Source organism: Macrotis lagotis, chromosome 1 (assembly GCF_037893015.1).
Source record: "Macrotis lagotis isolate mMagLag1 chromosome 1, bilby.v1.9.chrom.fasta, whole genome shotgun sequence".
Classification (NCBI taxonomy): domain Eukaryota; kingdom Metazoa; phylum Chordata; class Mammalia; order Peramelemorphia; family Peramelidae; genus Macrotis; species Macrotis lagotis.
This window is the reverse complement of record NC_133658.1, coordinates 854,961,251-854,986,175: the sequence shown is the minus strand read 5'-3', so window position 1 is coordinate 854,986,175 and position 24,925 is coordinate 854,961,251. Positions and strand designations below refer to the sequence as shown.

General features: G+C 38.1%; 1 protein-coding gene and 2 pseudogenes across 6 annotated transcripts in view; 1 reads left to right on the top strand and 2 right to left on the bottom strand.

The window, feature by feature from the left end:
• Nucleotides 1–24,925, bottom strand: part of ZBTB8A (zinc finger and BTB domain containing 8A) — a 52,521-nt gene that overhangs the window by 14,886 nt on the left and 12,710 nt on the right. For 5 of the 6 annotated variants that reach the window (XR_012474501.1, XM_074217717.1, XM_074217718.1 and 2 more), the window contains one exon: nucleotides 8,032–8,132. The gene's annotated coding sequence lies outside the window, so the exon portion shown is untranslated. Of the gene's footprint in view, nucleotides 1–8,031; nucleotides 8,133–13,604; nucleotides 13,694–24,925 lie in introns of those variants that run through there. The other variant, XM_074217721.1, reaches the window with a different exon arrangement.
• LOC141508796 (triosephosphate isomerase pseudogene) lies at nucleotides 15,351–19,310 on the bottom strand (annotated as a pseudogene).
• On the top strand, nucleotides 16,876–17,616 carry LOC141508797 (phosphoglycerate mutase 1-like; annotated as a pseudogene).

The following is a 24,925-nucleotide window of genomic DNA, read 5'->3' as shown; positions in this document are numbered from 1 at the left end:
TATACTTTAAAATGGGGGTATATCCATAGGAAACATACATTTTCAGACATGACCAATGTGGAGATTTGTTTTGCTCTACTATGAATATTTCTTAGGATTCTTTTTTTCTTTTTCAATAGAGGGGTGGGAAGATGGCAGAGAGTGAAAGGAGGAGGTAACTACTCACAGGCTCACCCTCCACTACCACTAAAAAAAGAGAATCATTGAAGTATGTTTCCTGTTAGCTGGATTTAAGAGTTTTATTTTCTTATTCACTCTCTTAATCTTTTGTTCTCCCTACTGGAAATTTGGACTTTATTCCAGGCCCCATCTAGTAAGTTTGCTTTGGATTTATCTTGTCTGGAACCAAATGTCTGACTCAGTATAGGCCTCCAGCTCCAAATCATGCTGTGCAGCTCAGTATCTCTTCCCGCTACCCCCCCACTAATTTTTGTGTATTCTCTACTCCACCTCTCAGTGTAAGCTCCTTGAAAGACATGAGTCTTACTCATAGATTTTGCCATAAAGATGAAATGATGATATTTGTCCTTCTATCTCAAAGAAGACCATGACATCAGGGAAGACGATGCCATATGAAACACATGATTTGGATCTGAGTGAGAGGGCTGTGCTAAGTCACCAGTCTCACTTTCTCCTCCAGAGGCATCTGGGTCCAGTGGCCAGATATGAATCAGGACAACTGGAGATGGCCCTGGATGGGGGAGGCAAGGTCACACATCTAGTATGTGTCAAGTGTCTGAGGCTGGATTTGAATTCCTGTCTTCCTGACTCCAAGGTCAGTGCTCTATTCAACTGTGCTACCCAGCTGCCCCTTGCCATTAAGAAGAGAAATATGAAGCATGCAAGTAACTATGGAAGATGGGGCAGCTAGGTGGCGCAGTGGATAGAGCACCAGCCACTTAACCCCATTGCCTTGCAAAAAAAAAAAAACAAAAAAACATGGAAGGAAACATGGGAAATGATGCAAAGAGCTGAGTTGAAATTATAAACACTGACTACAAGTACCCCTTTTAAAAAGGAAGAAAATAAAACCAGAGACACTAGAACTTTGAACAGAACTGGAAGGAAGGAAAAAAAGTTGTTGGAGTTTTTTTTTTTGGTTTCTTCTTTAATTTCATTCTTCCTTATTAAATGCTAAGGTCTTTATGTAATAATTAACTCTTTATTTTACATGTTTATTTGATTGCCTTCATTCATAGATACTAAGTTTGTAGTAATGATTTTTAAATGTACCAAAAAGCAGAACATGCTTCTCTTTCATTAGGAACAGTAATTTCTTTTCTTTTCTTTTTTTTTTAGGTTTTTTTTTTTTGCAAGGCAAATGGGGTTAAGTGGCTTGCCCAGGGCCACACAGCTAGGTAATTATTAAGTGTCTGAGACCGGATTTGAACCCGGGTACTCCTGACTCCAAGGCCGGTGCTTTACCCACTACACCACCTAGCCGCCCCAGGAACAGTAATTTCTTAGCTGATCAGTTTAGTTATTTAAGCAAGTTAGTAAATTTTTCTTTCTTCAATAAACTTGAGTTCATTTAAAAATTACAGATTTTTGTTAGATTTTATTCTTTGTATGATTATTTGTTTTTTTAGTAATAGATATTTAATTTAGTATAAAAATTTAATTTTAAAAATTAGTAAGTAGGCCAGGATTATAGGATGAAAGCAAGGTAAAATTTCATTTAGGATAAATTTATGAAGACTTGCTTTTCAGGTTTAAAAAATTAGCCGTATAAGTGTAAGTTCCCTTTCAGCAACAATAGCATGGGATGGCTTGATAGCAATTTATGGGAAGCATACTTTAGATCTTTTGTTAACCACAAGGTCAACATAAACAAGAGATATAACTTGGCTTCTAAATAGGTTAATGTAATCATAGTCTGTGATAATAGAAAGATAATATCCAGAACACAGGTCTCAGTTTTTAATGTAAATAACTTACTTAAATGTCAGGTTGGAGCTATTTTAACTATACACAATATTTATTATTTTTATTCTTTCTCTTAATTTGCTATCCATTTTAATCTTTGCCTTAATATGCTATTAGTCTGTACAAAGATAACTGACTTGGAAATGACTCTTAGAATGCTAATCAACATTTTCTCTGTGCTAAAACAGCAGATTTCCTTTTTTTTTGGTAGTTATGCAATGTTTGCTATTCTAGGGACTGTTTGTTGTCTTCCTTAATTCTATTCCTATCTAAGCTACCCAGAATTTTTTTCTCTTCTTCCTTGGACATATATTTACAGATTTCTTCTTTTTTTTTTCCTGTATCCTTCATGAAAGTCAGAACCTTCTAAATGAGAATTTTTATGCTAATGTATTTCTAGAACTAATTGCACCTACCCTTTCTCCTCTAATATTTTTTTCATGGTCTTCATCTGTTGTGCCTCTCTCCTAGAAATAAAAAGTAGTTGCAGGCACTACAGCATGGTAGTAATCATTCAATATCTAATTTAACCCATACATAAAAGGAATCCCCATTATAACCTCCCTGGCAAGTGGTCCTCTAGTCCTTCCCCTCTGACCAGGAAGCCTATTCTTCTTTTGGATAGCACTAAGGGTTAAGAAGTTTTTCCCAACATCATACCCATATTAGCTTCTTTTGCTCCTGGTTCTGCCTTCTGTGGCCAAATAAAATCATTCTAATCAATATCTGTTTTAATAAGATTCTCAGAACTGAACCTAGTTAGTTCTAGATGAGCTATGATGAGGATGGAGTTTTACAGGCTTCTTATATCCTACTCCCTTGCACACAGTATAATCGTGACCCTGGATTTGAACAAGATACTATGTCTCAATTCTCTACATCTTCACAGCTTGTTCCTCAAATCTCAAATTCTTTCCCTCCTCATTTTCACCTCCAGCCTACCTTCAGGTCTTTTTTGTTCTCCCCAGAGATTAATTTTTTTTTTTATTAAGCCATCTTAATAAAAAGGTTACATCCCTCTCAAGGAGGGGGAAGGGCAAGGAATCCCAGAAATTTTAGCTTTTATGCAGTTTGAAAGACTTTGTTCCTGCACCTTCATTGGTCCCCATACATTTTCCCGGCCCTGCTCATTATATTACTAGGCAAATACAGCTACACCCTTGAGCATAAGGAGGTCAGAGGTCAGAAGACCCTACTATTTTTTTTTGCAAGGCAATGGGATTAATCTTAATACTAGTGCCTTCTCTCTGTGAATGAGTACCCCAATGTATCCTGTTGTTAGATTGTGAACTCCCTGATGGCAAGGACTGTTTTTTTCATTTGTGTTTCAGTCCTTAGCAGGGTTCATAGGATATAGTTGGTGCTTAATAATTTTTTTAATTTTCCATTTCACATTAATAAATCATAGCAGGGGGGGTGGCTAGGTGGCGAGGGGGGTCTAGGTGGTGCAGTGGATAAAGCACCGGCCCTGGAGTCAGGAGTACCCGGGTTCAAATCCGGCCTCAGACACTTAATAATTACCTAGCCAGCCGTGTGGCCTTGGGCAAGCCACTTAACCCCATTGCCTTGCAAAAACTCAAAAATAAAGAAATAAAGAAATATCTATTAATAAATAGATAAATAAATAAATGAACAAGCAAACAAACAAATAAATAAATAAATGATAGCAATGAATTGTAGTTTTATCAAGCAACATCACATATTGATATGCATAGAGGATGAAGTTGAGGTTAACAATGTGACTCAAGATGTTGTCCTTTTGTTGGAACACTGTCTTTCAGAACATAAACACTCTACAACCCCAAAAGCCACATTTCAGAATACTGTTGCCCCAGGCAATGATTCATGTATTTGATGTCTAAACTAGTGGATATAATTAATTAACCCTGCTACTACAATCACATATTTAGACTACTTTGGCATTAGGGTCATTCTTATAGAAAGAGATAAACTAACCCAAATATTGGTACCAAAAAATAAAATGTTCATTGGCTTGACAATATCTCCTTAGTTCTATAAGCTATGCCCCTGCAGCACAAATTACCATAGTTTATCACAGAACTACTCACAATTGCTGCCTTATAATTAATGTGCAGTTCAATAAAACTTTCAGTTTTCAGAACTACTTTCTACCACACCTTTCCAACTTGTACTTGTGAAGTTTGGTTTTTTGGGGGGGTTTTTTAGGTTTCTCACAAGGCAATGGGGTTAAGTGGCTTGCCCAAGGCCACACGGCTGGCTAGGTAATTATTAAGTGTCTGAGGCCGGATTTGAACCCGGGTACTCCTGGCTCCAGGGCCGGTGCTCTATCCACCGCGCCACCTAGCCGCCCCAACTTGTGAAGTTTTTTAACACACATTTTCATTTATTCCTACTGAATTTTATCATACTAGAATCCAGTACTCAAGACTGTCAATATCTTTTTGAAACTTGTTTGATATCCATCCCAGTTTTCTCTCATCTGCACATTTGATGAGCATAATTACTGATAAAAATACTAAAACAGCACAGGACCCAAGCATAGATATCTAGGGAATTCTATTGTACACATCTGGCCAGTCTGACATTAAACCATTAACAACCCTCTTAAGATTGGCCATCTATTCAGCCAGTTCTAAATGTATCTAATTGTTTTTATCATCTAGTCCATATAACTTCATCTTTTCTACCAGAACAGTATAAGACACTTAAAGTTTAGCTAAAATCTAGGTAAACTAAATCCATAACATCCTCTTTATCAACTGTCTAGTTAACTTGTCAAAAAAGAAAATGTAGGGGCGGCTAGGTGACACAGTGGATAGAGCACCGGCCCTGGAGCCAGGAGTACCCGGGTTCAAATCCGGCCTCAGACACTTAGCAATTACCTAGCTGTGTGGCCTTGGGAAAGCCACTTAACCCTATTTACCTTGCAAAAACCTAAAAAAAATGTGATGAGTCTGTCACAATTTGTTCATCCTTGATGAAGCCATGTTGACTGCCTGTAATTAATCTCTTCCTATTCTAGATGTTCTTCAACAATCTCTTTAATGATCTGCTCTAGAATTGTCCAGAAATTAAAGTACATGCATTGAAATTCAAGTCCACTGGTAATACCTTGCAGATTGTTCTTGTCCTTTCTTCAGGCTTATGATAGCTCCCCCATTTTTTATGATCTTTCAAATATCTCAGCAATCACATCTACAATTCTTTAAAGACCTGAGGATGCAGTTCATCTGGGACGGGTAAATTAAATTCATCAAAGGACAACTAGAAACTAGCTCTCTTACTATCTTCTTACTTATTTTGGTATCAATTCTGTTAATCATTTTTGTTTTCTCATTTACAGTACTAAGGTTATACTTCTTGGTAGAAAGAAAAGCAAAAGAATTGAGTAGCTCTCCTAATATCACTAATTAGCATCCCACTAACCCTAAGCAAAAGTCCTATCCCTTCCTTGCTTATCTTTTTCCTCCTAATATAGCTTTGAAAAAAAAAATACAACCTACCCAGAGTACCCTTTCTCTCATCAGTCTGAACTTATTCTGATCTTTAGAGCTCCTGATATTATTTTTCAAGGACTATCACTTTTATATTCATATTGTGTCACCTTGCCTGGCCTTCATCTTCTGTACATTTAAATCTTTTTGTTTTTAGGTTTTTGTTTTTTTTTTACAGGGCAAATGGGGTTAAGTGGCTTGCCCAAGGCCACACAGCTAGGTACTTATTAAGTGTTTGAGACTGGATTTGAACCCAGGTACTCCTGACTCCAAGGCCGGTGCTCTATCCACTATGCCACCTAACCGCCCCTATACATTTAAATCTAAGTTGATGTTAAGTTCCCTATGCATCCACAAAATTTTTTTCAGACAAATTCTATTTTTGTTCATTTGCTTTTTGTGTCTTTATATTTTCATTCCTGAATATCTCCTCTCCTTCCTGGGCCTAATTCCCCCAGAATTATTTGCTTCCTGTTAGTAGAATCAGATTCAGAATTGAATCTCTCCTTGTCAGTCTTCCCACCTTTTGAAGGATAAAATTATTAAGGATAAAAGGATAACATTATTATTAAAAATTTACTTGTATTGTCAGTATAACTGAGGTTCTCTATCATTAAAATATTATGCCGCTCTGCTATAGTTGTGATCTATCTCCCAGATTCCTCATCTATTTCATCATTTTGAACAGGTGATTTAATGCTTCACTGACAAAAATTACTTTTTCTTCCTCCAGTGATCTTCATCTAAATATTCTCTCACATGCTTCTCTGCTCTGGTTCTTGGATTTCTTAATATATTAATTGTTGATGTTGTTCAATTATATCTGACTCTTTGTGACCCCATTTGGGGTTTTTCTTGGTAAAGATACCAGAGTGTTTTGCTATTTCCTTTTCCAGCTCATTTTACAGATGAGGAAAGTGAGGTAAATAAGGTCAAGTGACCTGCCCAGGGTCACACAATTACTTAAGAGTCTGAGGCTAGATTTGAATTCAGGAAGAATTGTTATATCCCTTATCTAATGGTTTCACCCCCCCCTCCTCTAAATAATGTTTATACTTATCCATCCATCCATCCATTCATCCATCTATCCCTCTCTCTGTATATGTGTGTGTGTGTGTATATATATATGTTTTATATAACAAGTTTTAATTTTAATGACATCAGTGATGTCAAATTTTCCTCTTTGCATTAGGATTTGTACTTTCTCATATATTGCCTAAACTTTGGACATTTATTTACAGACATTTGAAACCAAAGGTTTACTTCTAGTCTTCTTTCCTGGCTTTCATTTGCTGTTTTCTTTGAGGGATGGGGGAGTGTGTGTAAGTGTAGGGGTGTCTCAATTGCTATTCTGCTATTCTTTCTATTTCATTGTAGATATATTCCCTATGGTATTAACTAGCATGACATTCATTTAGTTTTAAATTTCTTATGGGTTTGTAAATATATTCTTATCAGTTTTTATTAGCTGTACTCCCTCTCTAGCCAGAAATTTATAATGCTTATATTTTAAGAGACAATTTAATTCAAACATCTCTCTTCTGTTAAAGTTTGCATATCTTTTTTGATTATAGTGCAATTGTAAATTAGAATGAACTAAATAGAACATGTGGACTCCATGAGACAAGAATTTGTAAAAAAAAAAAAGTCAAAAAACTGAAATAGAAAAACAAAATGTAAAGTATCTCCTAGCAAAAATACGTAACTTAGAAAATCAACTGATCTAAGCAGAGAAAAATTCAAGAATCACAGGATACCTAAAAGCCATGACCAACAAAAACCTCAGACATCATATTTCAAGAAATAAGAAATAGTTAAGAATCTACCAGTTATCTCCTGAAAGAAACCCCTAAATGAAAACTTCTAAGACTGATAGTCTAAGAAAAGATACAAGTATCCTGAAAGAAAAAAATTCAAGTACTGAGGAGACACATTGAGGATCACTCATGATTTAGCAGTTGTCACTGCAAAGGAGTAGAAAACTTGGTATATTTCAGAAGACAATGGATAGGATAGTGGTTATCACTGCTAAGCTATTATCAGTGAACAGGGAGAAATTTTAGAGAAAGAGATATTGTGGAACTAGAGATGAGGAAATATTCCACAAAATAAAGGAGTGGATGGTATCTTGACTTAAGTTTATCAAATTCTATAAACAATTTGTTTTAAATGGGTAGGAATCTCAATGGTGAAAAACAAAAGTCTTCTCTGAGTATAGGAAAAGATATAAGGATAGCAGAGATGAGGAATGCTATAGCAAATTAACAAACTAGCAGGGTATTAGTTTATTGGAAGGCCTGGTCAATATGACCCATGCACTGAAGATTTCATAAAGTGAATATTTAACTCTTTCAGTGCTGAAAAATTTTTCGTTTTTTTTCCACTGCTAAATATTTTGGGCCAAATTTGACCAAATTATGAATTTCACAAGGGATCAATTTTAGTTGCAGTTATGTGAATCTAAAACATCTAAATAACAAATAAAACCTGAAGAAATCATGTGTTTTTCAACATAATATGCTCCCACACCTAAAGTTAAGTAAACATATGCTCTGACTTATTATTAAATGAATCTGCCAGTTTTTGGTACACTGAAGTAGATTTAATGTCAATAATTACAGAATCATACCTGCAAATTAATGGGTACTGTTCCTGAAAAACCGTTTAAGCAAAAATAGATTCAAAACAAAGGAGTATCCAAATCTGTAAATTTTGGTTATCTTGTGCTTCCTGTAAAGAAAAAAATATAAATATTTTTAATATGTTTTTATAAGTATATACTTATACAGATGCTAAGAAAAATATTTAAAACAGTACAATAGGAGTCTTTTTAAAGTGAAAATGAATAATCTATAAGTCATGAAGTTTGTTTTATTTTTCTATGAAAAGGTTATAGGATAGTCATAGCATTTAGCTAGGCCAAGGACCCTCCATCAAAAAACATTCATTTATGGAAAAACATTCATTTTTATTCTTATCCTTTTAGCATACTCATTTGTCTCCCTTTTCCCCTACATAATGAGCTATACCTTATGACAAAAGAAAAATATTAAAGGGGAGGCAAGCAGTTCAGCAAAATCAACAAGAGTAAATACAGCATTTCATAATCACAGGATACAACTTATTCAAAAAAAAGAAAGTGAATTTTTCAATTCTCTAGAGTCAAACTTGGTCATTATAAATAAATAAACAATGTTCATTTTTTGTTTTCCATTTACACACTGTTGAAGTTGTGAATATTGCTTTGCTATCCCTGCTCACTTCAATCTGCTTTAGTTCAATTTTTTTCTAATGCTCCTCTGAATTTTCATTCATTATTTCTAATAAAACAGTAATATTCCTTAACATTAATATAATTTGTTTTCCTATTTTTCAGTTAATTCACATTTTCTTCCAGGTTTTTGTTACTATTTAAAGTTCTACTACAATTTTTTTTGTGTATTCAGAAGTGTGGGAGATATGGTTTTGGGGGATGGAGGATTATATGCTTAACACTATGGTCAGTAAAACAAAGGGACATTTTAGTCAGTTCTTTAACATAATTAACCTAACTCCAAATTGTTTTCCAGAATGGCTGAACCAATTCATGGATCCACTACCAATATATTAGTGTACCTGTCTTCTTGTAACCTTTCTAGTATGGACTATTTTTATATTTTGTCACCTATGACAGTTTTCTGAACATGAGATCAAACTTAGAAGTTCTTTTGATTTCTAGTTCTCCTGATAACGATTTGGAGTTATTAGTTATTAACAGTTTATGATTCTTCTCCATCGGGGATTGACTCTTGGTCTTATATATTTATACCTTGGATATCAGACCTATTTCAGAAATATCTGATGTATATATTTTTCTCAAACATTGAAATTCTTATTTTTGTCTCTTATTTAATTAAGAAGCATTTGATTTGTTTATCAACAGTAAGAAAATGGCATATTCTTTCAAAAGTTTTCTGGAATCCTGGTAATTTTACTAATAAAAATTCAGCACAGCAATACTCTTTCACATTAATATACCATTATTTGTTCATCCATTTCGCAAGTGATAGGCACACTCTGATTCAAAAAAAGCTTTTTGGGTTTCTTTTAGGAGTGACCACTGGATTCTTTCTCTTCTCGTTTTGCCCTTTGGTTTCTTTATAAGAAATCTAGACAATTTGCTTTAAAAGATTTCTTGAAATATGATGTGTAGAGGGCGCTGCAAGCCATAGCTCATGGCAGTGGGGGCAGTTTCCTGACCTACACCCCAGACAGCACTGGGCACACCTTGGGGATCAGTGGGGCACCTCTGCCGGAGGGAGCATGTGAAGCCCAGCCCTCAGGACACTCAGCAAGCAGCTTGGCCACAGCAACCCAGATCCAGAAACTGGAAGCAAGCGGAACTGGTAAGCAGGAGCCCCCAGGTGTGAGTGCTGAGCCTAGGGAGGGGAGTGGAGAGAGACTTTCGAGGTCTTTCCTCTGTCCCTGGAACAGGACTCTGGGGCTCTGACCACATTCAGATCCTGATCGCAGTCTAGGACCCCATAGAACAGCAGCACCCCCCCCAACCTCAGCCTGTGACAGAGGGGTGCACTTGTGGTCATTCATAGACCAGGAGGGAAGACAGAGCCTCACACATGGAGATCCTTGAGGGGGGGATGTCCCAATAATGATCAAAAGCTCAGGAAGCACCCCAAAACCAGGCACAGACTGGAGAAATGAGTAAGCAGAGAAAAAGGAGGAACACAATTGAGAAATACTTTGTCTATGATCCCAAGAAGGATCAAAATACTCAATCTGAAGATGAGGAAGTCCAAGCTCCTGCATTTAAAGACTCCAAGAAAAACAGAAATTGGGCTCAGGTTATGACAGAGCTCAAAAAAGACTGAAAATCAAGTGAAGGAGATAGAAGACAAATTGGGAAAAGAAATAAGAGAGATGCAGGAAAAACATGAAAAAGAAGCCAGCAGCTTAGTCAAGGAGATCCAAAAAAATGCTCAAGAAAATAACATGTTAAAAACTAACATAGGTCAGATGGATAAAACAGTTCAAAAAGTTATTGAGGGGGCGGCTAGGTGGCACAATGGATAGAGCACCAGCCCTGGATTCAGGAGTACCTGAGTTCAAATTCAGCCTCAGACACTTAATGATTACCTAGCTGTGTGGCCTTGGGCAAGCCACTTAACCCCATTTGCCTTGCAAAACCTTAAAAAAAAAAGTTCACAGGGCTTGGAATATAATATTCCAGAAGGCAAAAGAACTCAGAATGCAACTGAGAATCAGTTACCCAGAAAAACTGAATGTCCTCTTCCAGGGGAAAAAAGATGGCCTTTCAATGAACCAGGGGAATTTCAAATGTTCCTGTTGGAATGGCCAGAGCTGAACAGAAAGTTTGATTTTCAAATACAGCATTCAGAAGAAGCATAGAGAATGGAGGAAAAGGGTAAAATATGAGGGACTTAATGATGATGAACTTCATGTATTCCTGTATAGAAAAATGATACTGATAATAGTCATATGAACCTTCTCATTTAATAGAACAGGTAGAAGGAGCTTTTATAGATGAAGCATAGGAGAGAGCTGAATTTGAAGATAAAATATGGTATAAAAATGGAGTCAATAGAAAAAAGGGAAATGTAATGGGAGAGAGGAAAAAGGAGAGGTGGAATAGGCTAAGATATTTCATATAATAAGATTTTTTTTACAATGAGTTATTGTAATGATATGGAAGAGGGGAAGGCAAGGGGGAATGAGGGAACCTTCATTCTTATCAGAGGTGACTAGGAGAGGAAACAGCATATATACTCAATGGGGTATAGACATCTGGAGTAAGAAGGAGAGAAGGGGGACGGGGAAGGGAGGGATGTGAGTGATGGAGGAGAGGATGGACCATGGGGGAGAGTGGTCAGATATAACACATTTTCTTTATTACTTCTTACAAGGATCTGGGATTGAATGGCTTGTCTGGGACCACAGGGCTGGGTGGATGCTGGGCCTAAGGGGTGGTATGTGGGCTCGGGGGTCTCTTGGCCCCAGGGCCAGGGATCTGTCTGCTGCGCCACTCAGCTACACTACAGCACATTTAAAAGAGGGACAGAGTGAGGGCGGTTAGGTGGCACAGTGGATAAAGCACCGGCCCTGGAGTCAGGAGTACCTGGGTTCAAATCCGGGCTCAGACACTTAATAATTACCTAGCTGTGTGGCCTTGGCCAAGCCACTTAACCCCATTTGCCTTGCAAAATCCTTTAAAAAAAAAGTAAAGAGTGAAAGGAGAGAGAAAATATAGTATATGGTAGTGGGGAAGTACGAATAGAGGGAGTTCTGATCAGCAATGGCATGGAAAAATATGGAAGTAACTTTTGTGATGGATTTATCCTAAAGAATGTGATCCACCTGCAACAGAGCTGGAGGTGCTGGAACACAGATTAAAGCACATTTATTATTATTATTATTTGGGGGGGGGGGTTGCAGGGCAGATGGGGCTGGGTGGCTTGCCTGGGGCCACACAGCTGGGTGACTGTTGGGTGTCTGAGGCCGGATATGGACCCGGGTGCTCCTGGCTCCAGGGATGGTGCTCTGTCAGCTGCACCACCTGGCCGCCATCATCATCATCATCATCATCATCATCATCATCATTATTATTATCATTTTATTTTGGATCTTTTTTTGTTTTTGCAGGGCAATGGGGTTGGGGTGGCTTACCCAGGATCACACAGCTGGGTGATTGTTAGGTGTCTGGGGCCAGGTTTGGGCTCGGGTGCTCCTGGCTCCAGGGCTGGGGCTCCCTCCACTGTGCCACCTAGATGTACCTATTATTATTATTGTTATTATTATTATTATTTAACTTAAATTTTTCTCTTTCCTTTATTGCTCATGCAGGTCTATTTTTGGGGGGGTATTATGTTTACTCTTAAGAATATTTTAGTAATGTATAAAAAGCATCATTTGTACAAAAATAAGAATAAATAAATTAAAAGAAAAAATATGATATGTAGACTTATTTTTTTGGTCACAGTTTTCAGATGGTCCATTGAATATTTTTTGGCTTTTTAAGGAGGTAGAAATTGTTTTATTTTGCTTGTTCTTTTCCACTTCTGTCTCCCCTACCAATTGAGAAGGCAAGAAAAATAAAACCCATTACCAGTAAGCATAATTATACAAAACTAATGTCCAAAAAAGACAGGAAAATAAAGAAAAAATGAATAGATGAAAATATGCTTCAGTCTGCTCTCTGAGTGCACCATTCTCCATCTGAAGGTGAAGAGCATGTTTCCTCATGAGTCTTTTGGATTTAAGGTTCATTACTGTGTTTAATAGAGCTGATAAGACTTTCAAAGTTGATTTTTTTTTACAATATTGCTGTCACTATATAAATTATTCTCCTTGTTATGCTTATTTCACTTTGCTTTAGTTCATACAACTCTTTTCAGGTTTCTCTAAAACCATCCCCTTGATCATTTCTTACAGCACAATAATATTCTGTCACATTCATATACCATAACTTCTTTAGCCTTTCCCCAATTGCTGGGCATCCCTTCACTTTTTTTTTTTTTTTTTAGGTTTTTGCAAGGCAAATGGGGTTAAGTGGCTTGCCCAAGGCCACAAAGCTAGGTAATTATTAAATGTTTGAGACCGGATTTGAACCCAGGTACTCCTGACTCCAGGGCCAGTGCTTTATCCACTGCGCCACCTAGCCACCCCATCCCTTCACTTTCTAATTCTTTGCCTAGAGAAGTTCATCAGTATCAGTACATCAGTTCTATGACATCATGCATGCCTAGGTTCTGGATAGTGGCCAATGCTCTTGAGATTTCCCAATCACCAATGGAGTAAAACAAGACTGTGTCCTTGCTCCCATACTTTTTGGCATGATGTTTTCAGCCATGTTATCAAACACCTTCACTGAGGATGAACAGTTTCAAAGTCAGCTATCACATTGACTGCAAATTCTTCAACTTGAAAAGGCTACATGCCAAGACCAAAGTGGAGGGAGTATTGGTATATGGTCTTCTGTTTGCAGATGATTGTGTCCTCAATGCAGCCTCTGAAGCTGAGCTGCTACAAAGTATGGATCGATTCTCTCCTGCTTGTGCTAATTTTGGTCTAACAATTAACACCAAGAAAACTCAGGTGCTCCATCAGCCAGCACTACATCATCCATATGTGGAACTATCAGTTACAGCAAATGGAAAAGTTCTGAATACAGTGGTTAAGTTCACTTACCCTTGGCAGTGTCCTTTCCAAGAAGGTACACATTGACAAAGAGGTTGACACATGCATTGCCAGAGCTAGCTCAGTATTTGAGAGGCTCCACAAGAAAGTGAGGGAGAAAAAAGGTATTAGACTGACTACCAAACTGAAGGTCTTCAGAGCCATTGTGTTGACCTCATTGCTCTATGCTTGTGAAACCTGGACAGTTTACCATTGCCATGTCAGGAAACTGAATCACTTCCATTTAAATTATCTTGGGAAGATTCTGATGACCACCTGGTAGGAGAAGATACCAGACACTGAGGTCTTTTCTGGAGCTAAACTATTTAGCATTCCAACATTACTACAGAAGAGTGCAATAACGATGGGCCAGACACATCAGAATGCCAGACATACACTTGTGGAGAACTCACACAGAGCAAATGCTCAACAAAGGGGTTAGAAGAAGTGATACTGAGACACCCTGAAGGTCTCAATGAAGAACTTTGGAATTAATTGTACAGCATGGGAGACACTGGCACAGGACTGCCCAGTCTGGTATGCCCTCTTCAGTGAGGGGGCTGTACTCCACGAGGAAGGCAAAATCTAAGCAGCTCAAAGGAACTGTGACATCCATAGGTTTACAATACCCACCCCAAGTGTTCACATGGACTATTTTTGCCCAACCTGTGGTAGAGCATTCTGAGCTTATATTGGTCTGATCAGCCACAGTTAGATACACTGTGATTTGTTTCAAACATAGTGATATTATTTTGGTCTTCTTCAATAGTGAAGATCAAGAACCAGAGCCAGTACAAAAAAGAACTGCAGTAAATATTTTTGAACATATGGTCCTTTTCCTCTTTCTCTGACTTCTTTGTGATATAGGCCTAGTAAGTAGATACTTAGTATAGTTCCAAATTGCTTTCCAGAATGGTTATAGTTCAATGATTCTTAAATTTTTAAAAATTCCTTGATCTGTTTTCTAGGTCAGTTTTTTTGCTATGAGACACCTTTTTCTTTCATCCTTTTGACTATGTTTTTTGTTGTTTTTGAGTCACCAGCTTCTCATTGATCTATTCTGATTTTTCAAGGAGTTTGTTTCTAAGGCAAGGTTTTTACTGCCAAACTGTTAATTCTTTTTTATAATTCTTTCTTCTGTAGATCTTATTTTTTCCCATTCTTTCCCTTTAGCATTCTCATTTCATTTATAAAATCATTTAAAAAAACAACTCTTGCTTCTCCTCAAGGAATCAAGTTGAATTTCTGAGGCTCCAGTTGAGCCAAGATGTGTTTTCTAATGTTTTAGATTCATTTTCTTCTGCATTTGGTCTCTTGAAATTCCTGCCACCACAATAGCTCATTATCAAGTAGTTTTGGGGGGTTTTTGCTCATTCTTCCAGTCTAATTTCTGATTTCAGACTTCATGTTAAAGCTGGACTCTGCAACATTAATGGAAAGACAATCTGGTCTGGTTCTGTTGTGCTTTCTTGGGGTACTGAATGTTGTATTATTAGAGCATGTCAGGGATCTGCTGGGGACCTGTAAACGCTGAGTACTCTCTCAAAGAGACCTGATCCAGGGTAATGTCTGATTGATGCCCCCTGGTCTAAGTCTTAAAAATTCTTTTTTTTGTGTGTGTGTGCTTCCTTCAAATTTACAGTAAATGGAGAAAGGCCTGGTCCATTAGAGGAAGGATCTGACAAGTAGTGCATTACACAATCTACATGATGGACAAAGGTGTAGACCACAGGGGATGGGGAACCAACATCATAATCACATGGGAAGAGGAGGGGTAAACCAAACTAGTGTAGCCTAGTCCTAGCTCTGTATGTATGAGACTCAGGAGGACCACATGAAGAGCTTAGTTTTTGGCTTGGATGATGGCCAGAAATTCAGGTTTAAGGGACGCTCCACCCACCAGGAAGCCATCCACATCAGCCTGGCCGGCAAGTTCCTTACAGTTGGCCCCTGTCACAGAGCCTCCACTTTCTGAGACGTGGGTCTTAAGCCAGCCCCAAAGCTTCTCATGTACCTCCTGAGCCTGCTGAGGAGTAGCTGTCTTGCCAGTACCAATAGCCCAGACTGGTTCATAGGCTAGAATGACTTTGCTCCAGTCCTTCGCGTTATCTGCAATGGCCTTGGTCTGGTCAAAGACAACCTTCTCAGTGATTCCAGCTTCCCTCTCATCCAACTTCTCACCAATACAGGCAATCACTCCTAGGCCTTCTGACAGAGCATGGGCCACCTTCTGCCCAATAAGCTCATCTGACTCCCCAAAGATACGTCTCCTTTCAGAGTGTCCCAGGATCACCCAGCTGGCGCCGCAATCCTTAATCATGGCAGGGCTGATCTCCCCAGTAAAAGCTCCCTTGGGCACTTTGTAGCAGTTCTGAGCAGCTACACCGAATTTTCCATCCAGTTTCTGGCGCACGAAGTCAAGGTAGATAGAAGGAGCTCCACATAGCACTTCGGTGTTGGCGGGCACCTTGGCCCCGTTGAGCGAAGCGACGAGATCCCCCCAGAGCCTTCTTGTCCCCATTCATCTTCCAGTTGCCCCCGACAAAGAACTTGCGTGGCACCATGGCTCTGGGGAAGTGGTGGCTCCGAGGAGAGTGAAGGTCAGTGGCGGTGCATCCTAAGTCTTGAAAATTCTTGATCTGCATTTGGGTCTTAGGAAGAGTGGTGTTAGAAAGCTGTATTTATTCAGTGGTTGAATGACAGGCTTCCCTTTGGTATGGGATTTCTACTTTGGATATTCTTCTGCAGTCTGGGCTAGATGTTGGAAGTGAGACCTGCTTTGTCTGAGGTCTGAGCCAGAGCACTGCTTCTGGCTTCTGAACCTCTTCCTTTCCACAGGTTTCTTTCTCAATCTAACCTGGATCTGTGACCCAGAACTAGATAGTGAGCAAACCAATCTGCCAGTTGACATTTGTCTCAACTGCCATGCCCAGGTGCAAGTCTAGGGATACCTCATTATGGATCTGAGAATTTCTCTGGCCCTTCAGCATAGCCTCTCCATGGATGCAGAATTGTGTGTTCAAAGGCAGCATGCTCCTAGCTGGACCCCCATCTCCACTGTCCAAAGACTACCTCTGTTTATTTCCTTATGCCAAATGGGATGGACAAAGGATTCACTGTGATTTTTTTTTTTTGCATTTTACTATCAGCATTCTAACAGGTGCATGTTCTTTTCTTTGTTGTTATTATTTTTTAAAAATATTTTATTTTTTTGGAATCTCGGTGTGCACTCACCTGTCCACCAGTGTCCTCAGTATCATCTGCTCCAAGCCTCTGCCCTGCCATGGCTGCCTACAAGCTGGGTGCTGATCAGGCATGGAGAGAGCTCCTGGAACCTGAAGAACTGCTTCAGCAGCTGGCATGATACAGAAATTGAGCCCTGCTGGGCACGAGGAAGCCAAGCATGGTAGCCAGTTACTGCAAGATGCTGGTTATGAATTTGATATCTGCTTCACCTCTGTCCAGAAGAAAGCAATTTATACCCTTTGGACACTGATCAGATGTGGTTGCCTGTTGTGAGAACTTGGAGCCTCAATGAGTGGTACTATGGGGGTCTCACAGGCCTCAACAAAGCAGAGACAGCAGCTAAGCATGGTGAGGTGAAGATCTGGCAGCAGTCCTCTGACATCCCTTCACCCCTGATGGAGCCTGACCACCCCTTCTACAGCAACACTAGCAAGGATCTTCGCTGTGTACATCTTACTGAGGATCAGCTGCCCTCCTGTGAAAGTCTGAAAGACACCGTTCCTCTGGCTCTACCCTTCTTGAAATGAGGAAATCGTCCCTCAGATCAAGGAAGGAAAACAAGTTCTGATTGCAGCCCACAGCAAGTCTTCGAGGGATTGTCAAGCATCTTGAGTCTGAAGAAGCAATCATGGAGCTGAATCTGCCCACTGGCATTCCCATTGTGTATGAGTTGGACAAGAATCTGAAACCCATCAAGCTGATGCAGTTCCTTGGAGATGAAGCAATCATTTGCAAAGCCAAGGAGGCTGTGGCAGCCCAGGGCAAGGCAAAGAAGTGAAAGTAGGCTGCCAGCAGTAGCCAGGTCCTTCCATGCTCATTGTCTCCACCACTCATCTCTCCCCTGCCTGTTCCACACACTGACTATGGCCTTAGGAATCACAACACACAGTGGGGGATGGATGGTTCCTTTTCTCATTTCTTTCTCCCTACTTCAGACCAATTCCTTTCTCTCCTATTGCCCCTCCCCTCAACCACTTTAGTCAAAATGCCTCCTGGGTCATTTGGATCATTAAGGACCTGGTATGGGATGGGGGCCTAATAAGAAATGACCAATATGGGGAGTTGAAAGAAGCATTTGTTCCAGTTATTCTTATGAGCCAGTTGTGCCAGTAGGACAGCCCTCTCAGGGGCTATTGTAGGAAGCTGTCTATAACCCGGGTGGTCATTTAACGAATCATTAAAGTCTTCTTTGCCCTCTCTAATGCAAGAAAAATTAATCTGAGAGGTTGAGAACATGTCTTAATGCATTTGCTTTCACAAAAGACCCTTTTCAGACTGGTTATTAGTGGCTTTTGAAATTAAACTGTCCTACTTGGTCGTCATCAGACATCTCAAGCAACATCAGAGAAGGGAGAGTTCCTTGATTTCTAAGGAGTAAAGGAATATATCCCATTGTATTTTATAGCCCCTGCTCTGTTCTGTGGCAGTGAAATGCCCCTTAGATTATGTTGAAATATGTCTGTGTCCCATCGCCTTCTACCTCATGTCCAGCCACCTAGGTCTTCATCAGTTTTAACATAACTGTACTGACCTCCTCCTCCCCCTCCCCCTTTTTGTTCACTATAATAAAAGTGTGATGTGCAAAAAAAATTATTTTTTCTCAATTCCATATAAAAATAGTTAACAATTTTAAATAATTCTGAATTCCAAATTCTATCTTTTTCACTCCCTGCCATAGTTTATACATGTACCCAAGCAAAATATTTCTATATTAGTCATGATATGAAAGAAAACAGACAAAAACATGAAAATTAAGTGAAATAAAGTAAGAAACTGAAAATAGTATGTTTTAATCTGCATTCAAACTCCATCAGTTCTTTCTTTGGAGCTGGATAGTATTTTTCATCATGAGTACTTTGCAATTCTTTTGCACCATTGTATTGCTGAGAATAGCTAAGTTATTTTTAGTTTGATCATCTAACAGAATTTCTGTTACAATATTGTCTCCTGGTTTTGCTCACTTGACTTTGTATCAGTTCATGTAAGTCTTTGCAGGTTTTTCTGAAATCATTCTGCTTATCACTTCTTATAGCACAATAGGGTTCCATTACATTCATATACCACCACTTGTTCAGTCATTTCCCAACTCATTTTCCAATTCTTTGCCACTACAAAAAAGAACTGATTTTTATGGCACTGAAAAAGTATTTCAGGTGCAGTTTCTGAATCTGTTAGGAGTCTGTGAAGAAATGCTCACCACATTGCTTCCTATCTCTCTGTCATCTTGGCTCTACTCCTTGATTTTTTTTTCATAAATATTTTATTTGTTTTTTACAACTACATACTATGGTAGTTTTTTGCAGTCTTTGTAAAAAATTTATTTATCTGTTTTTTTGCAAGGCAATGGGGTTAAGTGACTTGCCTAAGGCCACAGAGCTAAATAATTATAAAGTTCTGAGGATGCATTTGAACTCAGGTCCTCCTGACTCCAGGGCCTGTGCTCTATCCACTAAGGTGCACAACATCTAACTGCCCCTTACCAATCATTTTTTGGAAGTTTTGCATTTTACAATTTTTCTCCCTCTCTCCCTTCCCTCCCTATCCCCTGACAGAAAGCAAACTAATAGACTTTACATTTGTAACCATGCTAAAACACAGATCTATATTGAACATTTGTGAGAGGAATCAGATCCCAAAGGAAGAAAGAAAACATAAGAGATAAGAAAATGACTTAATATATAAGACAACTTTTAAAAACTGAAGATAATAAACTTTGGTCTTCATTTAAATTCCACAGTTCCTTCTCAGAAAACAGTCTTTTCCATCACAAGACCTTTGTCTTTGATTATTGTACTTCTGGTCCATCATGGTAGATCAACACCCCATGTTGCTGTTGGTATGTATAACGTTCTTTTGGTTCTGTTCATTTCATTCAGCATCAATTCATGCAAGTCTTTCCTTCTATCCATTGATTACTAAATTCTTGAAAAAGTTGTCTTCTCAATTATCGGGAAGGGAGCAGTTATATTGGGAAATTACTGGGAAGGATCAATAAGGTAAGAAAAAAATGGCATAAGTACAGAAATGTCTCCACAACCATGAATGAATGGGAAAGTTCTTTGAATGCAGACTATGAAAGCAAATAAAATAGTCACAAAATGGGTTATTTTGATTAAATAAAATTCAAAAACGTTGCTCCAAGAAAATCAGTTGAGTTAAAAATTTGAAAGGAAATAATTAACTGGGAGAAAAATCTTTGCAGCAAATTTTAGCTATCATAAGAAATATCTTAAGAAAATGAGCCACTCCCCAATAAATAAATAATCAAAAAGATGTGAATAAGGCAGTTCTCCAAAGGAAAAAAAAGCAGCACATCAACAATTGAAATAAAAATCAGAAAACAATTCTAAGGTTCCATATGACAATTGTGCTTTGGAAGTACTTCTGCCTATTACTCTACTACTGGTGGAGTTCACTGAATTGTGGTAATCCAGTGGTACCATTTCTAGGTGTATAGGCTAAAGAGATCAAAGAAAGATGCAAAGGAAGAACCATTTATACAAAAATATTAGAAGCAGAACATTTTTTACAGCAAAGAACTGGCAATAGACTCTAAAGGAGTGTTTTTTAATTGAGGAATGTTTGAACAAATAATGATGAATGAATACAAAAGATCAATATATGAATGTAACAGAATATTATTTTGCTGTAAGAAATTATGAAAGGGAAATAAGATAAATTTGAGAAGACTTCTATAGAATACAGTGAGCAGAACAATTCATACAATGCTTACAACATTGTGAAGAAAAACAATTTTAAAAGATTTAAGAACTTTGATGGCAATAACTTCAAAGTATCAATGATAAAACATAATTTTCACCTCTTTTGGGGCGGGGGTTTGCAAGGCAGTGGGGTTAAGGTGAGTTGCCCAAGGTCACATAGTTAGGTAATCATTAAGTGTCTGAGGTTAAATTTGAACTCAGGTCTTCCTAACTCCTGGGCCAATACTCTATCCACTTCACAATGTAGCTGCCTCTAATTCCCACCTCTTAACAGAGAAATGATGCAATGGAGATGCAAAATGAGACATTTTTAGATTTGGTCAGTGTATGTAGTTATTCTTGAATATTTTTATGGAAGGGCTTTTTTAATCATTTGGGGAGAGGGACATGGGGATACTGAGGAAAGAAGGTAGTAATGTCAAAAGAAAGAATGTTTAGATGAGAACAGAAAGAAGTTCAGGAGACAGACAAATAAGATGACTTTGGAACTACTGTGCTGAATTTTGTATTTGTATGTTCTTTGCAAATACAAGTTGTGTGCATTAGTGATTTGAAATTTCATATGCAATCCCCTATTTTTTGAAGGAAGGAGGCATATTTGGAAATATCAGTATTTCTAAAAATTTGCTGGAGTTTGTCATGTTCAGAATAACAATTTTTAAAAAGAGTATTAATAAAATATATATTTTTAAAGTTATCTATTCATTATGCTTCCATTATACAAATTCTACTCAATCCCTTATAATTGTGATTGTAATTTCTGTTGTACCATAATATTGAAAGGGCTCTAAGATCACTAGTGACCACTTGATAAACATACAATGGCCCTTTTTTTTTCAATCTGATTCTCCTAAATCTTACTAAAATACTTGCATCCCTTGGCTTCAGACCCAGAACTGCCTCCTGGATTAACCTTGTAAGTAGTCCTTCTCTGGATCATTCTCTTTCAGATCCCTTAATAGTATATCAAGAATCTTTCTAAAACTTCAGGTACTACCTGTAGGCAAATTATTATCAAAACTGTTTCCAGGTCTGTCCTTTTTTCTGTGCTCCCAATCTTTATTCTGTTGTTCTCTACATGATACCTTTACCTCTGTGTTTCACTTGCATCTCAAACTCAACATGTTCAACATGAAGGTTGGCATCTTTCCCTAGAAGTAGTTTGCTCTATGTAGCTTCAATTCAATACATTTTAATACCTACTATGTTCCAAACACTGTAGGGATACAAAGAGAGGCAAAAGATAGTCCCTGACCTCAAGGAGCTTGCAATCTAATGGGACATTTTAACATGCAAGCAAATATATTCAAAGTAAACTTTATATAATATAAGAAGGATAAAATTAATAGAGGGAAAGCTTTAAGAGGGATTGAAGGAAGGCTTCCTATAGAAAATAGGACTCTTAGTTGGAACTTGAAGCCAGGGAATTCAGTAATCAGAGTAGAGGCAAGAAAACATTCTAGGTATGGGAGACAGCCAGAGAGAATGCCTAGAGTCAAGAGATGGAGGGTCTTGTTTGGGAAATAGCCAGGTCAGTGTCACTGGATTGAAGAGTATGTGTTGGGAAGTAGAATACCAGAAAGGTAAGATGGTTGGGGGTGGCTAGGTGGCGCAGTGAATAGGGCACTGGCCCTGAAGTCAAGAGTACCTGAGTTCAAATCTGGTCTCAGACACTTAATAATTACCTAGTTGTGTGCCCTTAGGCAGGCCACACTTAACACCGTTTGCCTTGCAAAACTAAAAATAAACAAACAAACAAACAAACTAGGATTAGACCAACACCTCACACCCTATACCAAGATAAGGTCAAAATGAGTGCAGGATTTAAACATAAAAGACAATATTATAAGCAAATCAGGAGAACAAGGAATAGTTTACTTGTCAGATGTATGGAAAGGGAAGCAGTTTATGATCAAGGAAAAGATAGAGAACACTATAAAAAACAAACTGGATAATTTTGATTATATTAACTAAAAAAGCTTTAACACGAATAAAACCACTCTAAGATCAAAAGAAATGTAGCAAATTGGGAAACAATTTTTACAACTAGTGTTTCTGACAAAGGACTCATTTCTAAGATATATATATAGAGAACTGAGTCAGATTTATAAAAAAACATGTCATTCCCCAATTGACAAATGGTCAAAGGCTATGCAAAAACAATTTTCAGATGAGGAAATTAAAGTTATCTATAGTCATATGAAAAATTGCTCTAAATCATTATTGATTAGAGAAATGCAAATTAAAGCATCTCAGAGGTACCACCTCACACCTCTCAAATTGGCTAATATGACCAGAAAGGACAATGATCAATGTTGGAGGGGATATGGGAAATCTGGGACACTAATACATTTGTTGGTAGAGTTGTGGACTGATCCAAACTTTCTGAAGAGCAATTTGGAATTTGCCCAAAGGGCAATAAAAATGTACATACCCTTTGATCCATCAATACTACTACTAGGTCTCTATCCTGAAGAGATCATGAAAAAAGGGCAAAACTCCCACCCGTACAGAAATATTCATAACAGCTCTGTTTGTAGTGGCAAAGAGTTAGAAATTGAGGGGATGTGCATCAATTGGGGAATGACAAAACCAACTGTGGCATATGTATATGATGGAACACTATAAGAAATCATCAGGGACAAGATTTCAGAAAAGCCTGGAAAGACTTGAATGAATTCATGCTAAGTGAGATGAACAGAACCAGAGGAACATTATACACCTTAACAACAACATGGGGTAATGTTCAACCTTGATGGACTTGCTCACTCCATCAATGCGATAATCAGAGACAAATTTAGGGGCTCTGTGATGAAAATACCATCTGTCTTATGTAATATGTAATTTTGCTATCTCTAATGTTTTCTTTCTTACTTATGGATCTTCTCAACACATTCAGTTTTGTCTATGCATGTCATGGAAACAAATGTAAAGACTATATCAGATTGCTTTCTGTTCATGGGGCAGGGAAAGGGAGGGAGAAGAAAATTGCAAAATTCAAAACCTTGCAAAAAATGATTGGTAGAAACTACCATTGTATGTAAGTTGGAAAACAAATAAAATATTTATATAATTAAATATAATTTTTTTAATTTAAAAAATTAAAAATAAAAGGCCTTGAGCTTTATGAAAATCCACTTTAGTGGCTGAATGGAGGATGGATTGGAGTGGGAAGAGACTTGAAGCAGACAGGCCCATAAATAAGTTACTGCAATAAATGAAGCATGAGGTGATGAGGACCTGCACTAGAGGGGTAGCAGTGTCAGAGGAGAGAAAGGGGCGTATTTAGAATATGGTTCATAGATGAAACCAGCAGGCCTTGATAACAGTTTGGTAACAGGGGAGTGGGGATAAGACAGGGAAAGAGAGTGAGAAATCCACGACGGTGTCTAGGTTTCAAGCTTGAGGGACTGGGAAGATGATATTGCCCTCTACAGTAGTAGCTTTGGAAGTAGAAGGTAGGGATGATTTTGGGGGGAAATAATGAGTTCTGTTTTGAACATGAGTTTCAGATTCTGCTGGACATCAGACATTTAAGGAGTCTGAAAGGTAGTTGAAGGTGCAAGGTTAGAGGTCAGCAGAGAGAATGGACTAGGAAAGGTAGATTTGAGAATCATCAGCATAGAAGTAGTAATTAAATCCATGGGGGTTCATGAACAAAGGGAGAAGAGATCCTAGAACAGAATCATTAGATCTTTAAAGAGTATGATCCAGAGGAGGATCCAACAAAGAAGAAAGTGGTCAGTGGGTAGAAAGAAATCCAGGAGAGAGTGATGTTTTGAAAACCTAGAGAGAAGACAGTATCATGGAGAGAGTGATCAATAGGGTCAAAGGTTGCAGAAAGGTCAAGGAGAATGAGGACTAAGAAAATTTGATTTGGCAGCTAAGCTATCATTAGGAGGAAATAGTTTCAGTGGAATAAGGGTTGGAAGCCAGAATGAAAGGGGTTAAGAAAGGAATGAGAGAAGAGAATGTGAAGGCACATATTATAGATAGCCTTTTTGGAGAAGTTGTCTACAAAGGGCAGAAGAGAACAAGTAAGGTATTTAGCAAATGGAAGAATCAAGTTTTTCAGGATTTTTTCAGGATGAGGAGACATGGGCATATTAGAAGGCAGCAGGAAATGAGACAATAGAGAGGGAAAGATTGAAAATAAGTGAGTTTCTAACACTATTCCTCCATTATCCCAAATTTGTTAACTTAAGTTTGTCTTTAATCTTCCCTCAATTCTCAAATTCAGTTACTAAGTTTTGTTAATTCTATTTCTGAAACACATTTCACATCCCTCCCCTCCCTTTATCCACCAGTAAATATCCTAGTAAAGGCCTTCATTATTATAAAATTGTGATAACATTCTTTCATATC